General features: G+C 36.2%; 1 protein-coding gene across 1 annotated transcript in view; it reads left to right on the plus strand.

Annotated features, from left to right (window-relative positions):
- The first annotated feature begins 4621 nt into the window (after positions 1-4621).
- LOC106867430 (zinc finger protein GLI1) overlaps positions 4622-7436 on the plus strand; it is a 420253-nt gene continuing 417438 nt past the window's right edge. The window contains exon 1 of the mRNA XM_052973914.1: positions 4622-4713. The gene's annotated coding sequence lies outside the window, so the exon portion shown is untranslated. The remainder of the gene's footprint in view (positions 4714-7436) is intronic.

Genomic DNA, 7436 nt, shown 5'->3' on the forward strand with positions numbered 1-7436 from the left:
CTTGGTTTAACATCACAACCTGGTCAAAACTTCAGGTCTTGTGCCTATAGTACAAAGGATTATTATTATTCTCATAATTTTCATAAAGGTGGTGGATTGGAAAAATCATTAGGGCATCACACAAAATGTGGTGCTTGCTCAAACTCTTTGTGATCTGCATTCAAATTCTGCAAACATCAACTTTCAATAGTCTGCTGCAAGTAGGTAATTAAAACAGGCACTCTGTCAGTTATGGTGATGAGCGTTCTAGTTGATCCAGCCTGCTCATGAAATTAGGGTTAGTGACATGCATATCCTTAACGTAGTTCTCAGGGATATACAAAGTGACACAGAATGTGATAAGGCTGGCCCTTTAAATTACAGGTGCAACTCATCTTTTCCAACTGAGTGGACTGGTGCAATATGAAATAAAGTGTCTTGCTCAAGGGCAAAATGCACTGCTGGGGATCAAACACACAACCATTACAATTGCTCTAACCACAAAGTGCTCTAACCACAAAGTGCTCTAACCACAAAGCCACATGCCTTCACTGCTAGTAATTAACTATAAAACTGAATATTTATCACTTATAGATTTTCCACATGTTTGCATTAGTATATATGTATTTTGGAGTTGTAATTGCCTAGTGATTTAATATGAGATCATGTATAGAATTTGTAGTAATTTATCATGGTAGAGCCACTTTAAGTATCTAAAAACACATAGAATCTATCACATTCACATTTCATATATCTCTTAAGGTATCAAAATTTTCATTGCACCAAAGCAATTCAGTTGCATACATAGTTTCACTGCAGTTGTTTGAAATTTAGTTGCTAGTGAGTTCTGAGTTTTATAAAAACCCATCAGTAACTAGCTTTCAAACAACTGCAGTGGAACTGCGTCTATGACTGCACATCAAGAATTAAATGAAAGGTGGATAAAAGTGCCTTTTGTCTTTTTTAAGTACTCTGAGTGGAGGAAGAGGCAATGTCATGACTTTTGTGAGCTCTTCAAGTCTAGTGAGATTGATGCCATGGATATTCCACTTGAATCTTTGTAAGTCAACACCGGCAAGAAAGCGATGAGCAGTGAAGGAATGGGTGAAGTGGTTCGTACAAGGCTGGAGGAAGGGCAGACGCAACAAGGCTGATGAAGGAAGAGTCAGATGGGAACGCCTAAGTGAAAGTGACCTGAACTAAAGCCATCTCCAAGGAGCAGAGGACATTATAATAGTGGTAGAAAGAGCAGAGAGAAGAGGCAGTCTACTTATTGCTCAGTGAGTGACTTTATACTAGACAGTCAGATGGTCCTAGGATGTCTGTGTGTACTGCAGCATTCTCTCAGATGTTACAGCAATACTCCAATGTGGGCCACATCTGAGCTTTGTACAATGGCTTAAATGCCTTTTCTATATTGTATTTCATTATCAACATAATTTGATGGCCGCTTTCCATGCTGGCATAGGTTGGAGGGGCTGCAACAGGCTCCAATTGTCTGTTTTTGCATGGTTTCTATGATTGGATGCCCTTCCTAACACCAAAAACTTTTCAGAGTGTCTTCTTTCTTCTTTGCACCCTTTTAAAGCCTAGCCAGGCTCATGGGCCCAGTTTCCCGGTTTCAATGGCGTATGTGTTCCCCAGCTGGACGGGACACCAGTCCATCGCAGTGTTACTCATTTTTGCCATCTGAGTGGGCTGGAGCAACGTGAAATGTTGCCTGGTCCAGGAATCGAAACCACAATTTTATGATCAAGATACTGACACCCTAACCACTAAGCCACGCACCTTTACAGAGTGTACTGGGTGCTTTTTACATGGCATCAACACAAGTACTTCTCACATGGCACCAGTACAGGTGCTTTTTATATGACACTAGTACGTATTTGCTTTATATATATATCTACCTATTACTGTGTTTGTGTTTACCCATATAAAAACCAGCATTGTGTAAAAAAGCATAACTTAGCAGTTCAATAAACAATGTTAAAAAAAGTAAGTACCAGAATTACCAGGGTTGATATGATTTCCTAACACTCTCAAAGGTGGTGCCATAATTGGGCTGCAGTTCCATGACAAAAGAATGAATGAATGAATGAATGAATAGGTGCAGGCATGGCTGAGTGGCTAAGAAACTTGCTTTGCAACTGCATGGTTTTAAGCTCAATCCCACTGTGGGGCATCTTGGGCAAGTGTCTTCTACTATAGTCCAGACCTGACCAAAGCCTTGTGAGTGGATTTGGAAGATACAAAGCCTGCTGTGTGTGCGTGTGCTCTTGTCTGTGAGTGTGTTTATGTTTATGCATACACTTGTCTTGAGATCATGTGATGATTGTAACTGACCGTATGGGTTGTTTCCAGTCTTATGTGAAAAATATGTGCAGAAACTACTGAAGCCTGTCACGTGCACGCGCGCGCACACACACACACACACACACACACACACACACACACACACACACACACATGTCAGGCTCCCATGCTGGTGGCATGCAATAAGCACCATTCATACACGGGTTGTTACCAGTGCCACCTGACTGGTTCCTGTGCCAGTGGCATGTAAAAAGCACCATCCAAACATGCTCGATGCCAGCCCCCTCACTCTGACTGGTTCCTGTGCCAGTGGCATGTAAAAAGCACCATCTGAATGTGGTTGATGCCAGCTCCCTCACCCCGAGAGGTTCCTGTACCAGTGGCACATAAAAAGCACCCACTACACTCTCAGAGTGGTTGGTGTTAGGAAGGGTATCTAGCTATAGAAACATTGTCAGATCAGATTGGAGCCTGGTGCGGCCTCCTGGCTTGCCAGACACCAGCCAAACCATCCAACCCATGCCAGCATGGAAAACAGACGTTAAACGATGATGACAGTGATGATGATGATGATGATTTCAAGATTTCTTGCCAATACAGAAAGAGTCGGTTTGCAACCTCGATCCAAGTCTCCCTCATTGGAATTTTAACATCAACAGGGTATTTTTGTATATGTATGTACATGTGCAAATTTGTATGTTTAGTTTTATGTAAATATTCTCATGCATACAGTTGCACATCTAGACAGGCTGTATGTATGTATGTTTGTGTTTATTCTGCACCACTGCTTGTGTTGGTTTGTTTACATCCCTGTAACTTAGCAGTCTGGTAAAAGAAACTAATAGAATAAATATCAGACTTGAAAATAAGTACTGAGGGAGTAGGGGTCAATTTGTCCAAAACCCTTGAAGGCAGTACCCCACCCTGCATGGCCACAGTCCAAGGACTGAAACAAGTGAAAGATTAAAAAAATAAATAATCTAAATTAAAGAAGAGAAACAGGATGTTGTAACATTCATTCTTTTCACCAGTCCCCTATCTCTCATTTAGTCCTATCCTTAAACATACAACTAATTACTATAGTAGGCGCAGGAGTGGCTGTGTGGTAAGTAGCTTGCTTACCAGCCACATGGTTCTGGGTTCTGGGTTCTGTCCCACTGCGTGGCACCTTGGGCAAGTGTCTTCTACTATAGCCTCAGGCCAACCAAAGCCTTGTGAGTGGATTTGGTAGACGGAAACTGAAAGAAGCTTGTCGTATATATATGTATATATGTTTGTGTGTCTGTGTTTGTCCCCCCAACATCGCTTGACAACCGATGGTGGTGTGTTTATATCCCCGTAACTTAGCGGTTCGGCAAAAGAGACCGATAGAATTAGAATAAGTACTAGGCTTACAAAGAATAAGTCCTGGGGTCGATTTGCTTGACTAAAGGCGGTGCTCCAGCATGGCCGCAGTCAAATGACTGAAACAAGTAAAAGAGTATAGTAAAGGTAGAATGGTTGAGTGAACAAAATATGCAGGACTAGGAAACTCATGGTTTCTGAGTTTTATACACACAACTTGGAAGATATTTATTTAAGGAAGGAAATGAATATTACACAATCCTGTATTTTCCTTTTCCTTACAGGCATAAAGTCTCAGGTTTAGTTAAAACAACAACAACAACAAAAACATTATTATTGTTGTTGGTGTTGATATTGTTTTTGTTTTCTTGCAGCTCCTGGTCATTTTTTTTTTCCTTACTTTTTTTTTTTTTTTTATCAAGTCATTTAGTTTTCAGCATGGAGTAAATTCTTCAGATGGAAAAAATTCCACCACCACCACCACCACCACCATCAGCACTACTACCAACACTACTGCCATCACCACTACCCAGTAACACTACAAAAAAAACCACCAACGCCACTAGCACCACCATTACTCTGCTGCCAGTTTGGCAACTTTAGAATCTCTAAAACATAGTCACAAACTCTAATCTCTCTCTCTCTTTCTTTCTGTCTTTAAAAATTTCCACCTTCTTCAGCAGGCAACTTTCTTTATTCCCATCTCCACCAGCACCAGCACCATCGTTCTATTCCTCTCTCTAACCCGCCTTTTCTCAGTTCCTCTTCTTCCCTCTACTTTACTCTTCTCTTCAGTTAGACTAGCAAGTCTTCAAGTCTTCATGAAACCTGATCCCCTCTCTTTATTCCTGTCTATCTCCTTTTTCTCTCTCACTCACTGTCTGTCTGTCACTTTCTATCACCACCTCCCCCTCTCTCTCTCTAAGTAAAAAAGAAATATACATAAATAAATAAATAAAATAAAAATAAAAGAGGGGGAAATGGTTTGTGTCTGTTGCTGTATGTATGGAAGCTACAGTAAGTTTTTGTGACTTTATAAATGGTTCTTAATTTAACTGGAAAGCTTCAGTAAATTTGGTAAGTAATGTTAATTTTCCCTCATCTGTTTTTCTCTCTTACTCTCTCCGTCTTTCATCTTTAACCGGGGAGTTTGAAATAAAAAAAAAACAGAAAGAAATAACTAAATCCTCCACATGTTTGCTAAGTTCTATATTCACATGCTTGTTTTTTAACGTTTTGTTTCCATTTATTTTGGTTCAAATTCTACGCCCACATATTTTTATGTTGTATTATTTTGGCATGCATATATATTTATATGTATGTCTACATGTGTAAATCTATATATATATATATATTGCAAAATTGACATATATTTCCGAATTCCCCCAAAATTACTGATTTCTTCTTTCCAATAAATCTTGGACATAATTGTAAATAATCTTATTACTCACCATCACCATCATCATCATTGTCGTCATTGTTTTAATCAATATAATTTAAATCATCATCTTTTTTATTATAAAGAATTTTGTGTATCTTTGAGAAATTTAAAATACAATTCAATCTTCAACAAATGATATACAAACAATGACAAGGAAACATAAGTTTGAGTGTGTCTGTGTGTATAGATATACATACATTTATTTCTGTTTATATATATATATATATTTATATATATATATATATTTATATATGCATTCACACACACACACACACACATGCATTTGTATATTGTATATTCTTTTATATGTTTCAGCCCTGAGGCTTTGGGTATGCTGGGGCACTGATGTATATATATATGTATATACACACACACACCGATAATGTGTGTGTGTATATATATATATATATATACATATATACATGCATACATACATTATATATATATATATATATATATATATATATATATATATATACATGCATACTTACATTATTTATATATATATATATATATATACATACATACATTACATATATATATACACACACATAAACACTGATGAATATGTGCATATGTATATATATATACACACACATATATATGTTGTATATCTTACTGAATCCAGAGAATAAGTGACTAGACTAATATTTGTTTCCCTTCCTTCAGAATTTATAAATATGATTCTAACGCCGGAACCCCGCTGGAACCCAAACACAATTTTGCTTCTTAAATGCATGAATGCAACCTCAAGATTATAAAATGAAAAATGTTGTAACCTTTTAGTTCCATCCTTTTGACAGGGACAGAATTTTTTCGCAAAACTGTAAAAGAAATCTACCGGAAAAATCCAACAAACTTCAAAAATCACTTCTCAACAAATACAACAGGGGGATAAGTTTTTCATATATTGGAGGTTTATAGTAATAAATCATAGCAATTTTTATACAGAACCTTTAAATTTACCATTATTCTGTGAATTTGGAGAATTGTTAGCTATTCTAACTAATTGTTTTGTGGTTTAAAATATTTTTTTCTGGTTCTTTATGTTAGTCTGAGTTCAAATCCAACCACGGTTAAATTTCAACAGTCATCCATATGGGATCGGTAAAATGCTAAATACTAGGATTGATTTAATCAGCTATCCCTTCAAAAACTTTAAAATTCGTGGCCTTGCGAATATGTTAAAAATGATTAATTCAATTAATGTTATAATACATATTTAATATATATTTCTAACAGTAATTATTTACTTCTATGTTTTGTCCATGGTTTTAACACAAACACACACATAATGTATTTGTATACACACATACACACACACACACATATACACACATACAAACATATACACATTACATATACACATTGCAAATACACACACACACAAACGTATACACAATATATATGTGTGTGTGAGTGTTTGTGTATATATATCTATATTAACGTATTTCTGTATATGTGTATACGAAAAAAAAAATATACACAGATAGAAATACATATTTGTCATTCTATAAATATATATACACATACACGTTTATTGATAGACAGGTATGTATATCAGTGTGTGTATTTATACACACACAGATATAGACAAATATATAGATAGACAAATCTATAAGTACACACACACAGATATACATACATACCTGTCTATCAATAAATATGTATGTGCATATATATATATACACACACACACACACACACACACACACACACACACACACACACACACACACACACACACACACACATATATATAATTTTATATCTTTTGCTTGGGTCCACTGCCTTGCAGAATTTTAGTCAAAAGAATCAACCCGATTCTAATTTTTTAAAGTCCTGTTATGAGGATGTAAACATACCAACAGTGGTTCTCAAGAAGTAGTGGACCACAAAGACAGATATAAAGGCACACAAGTGCACACGAGCGCACTTATATAATGGACTTCCATTTACCAAATCCACTCACAAGGCTTCTTCTGATAGCCCCAAAGTTATAAAAGAAGACATTTATTTGCCCAAGGTACCATGCAGTAAGACTGAACTAGGAACCATGTGGTAAAGAAGCAAACTTATTACTACACGAGCATGGTTTTATATATGTATGTATGTATGTTTATATATATATATATATAAATGTATATGCATTTATATATTAATGTATATGCATTTATATATTAATGTATATGCATTTATATCTAAATATATATGCATATATATTAATATACACACACACACACACACACACACACACACACACACACACACACACACACACACACACACACACACACACACATATATATAATAATACAAAGAATATATATACATGTATACACACATATATGTACGTACT

The sequence above is a fragment of the Octopus bimaculoides genome, chromosome 17 (assembly GCF_001194135.2).
Source record: "Octopus bimaculoides isolate UCB-OBI-ISO-001 chromosome 17, ASM119413v2, whole genome shotgun sequence".
NCBI classification, from domain to species: domain Eukaryota; kingdom Metazoa; phylum Mollusca; class Cephalopoda; order Octopoda; family Octopodidae; genus Octopus; species Octopus bimaculoides.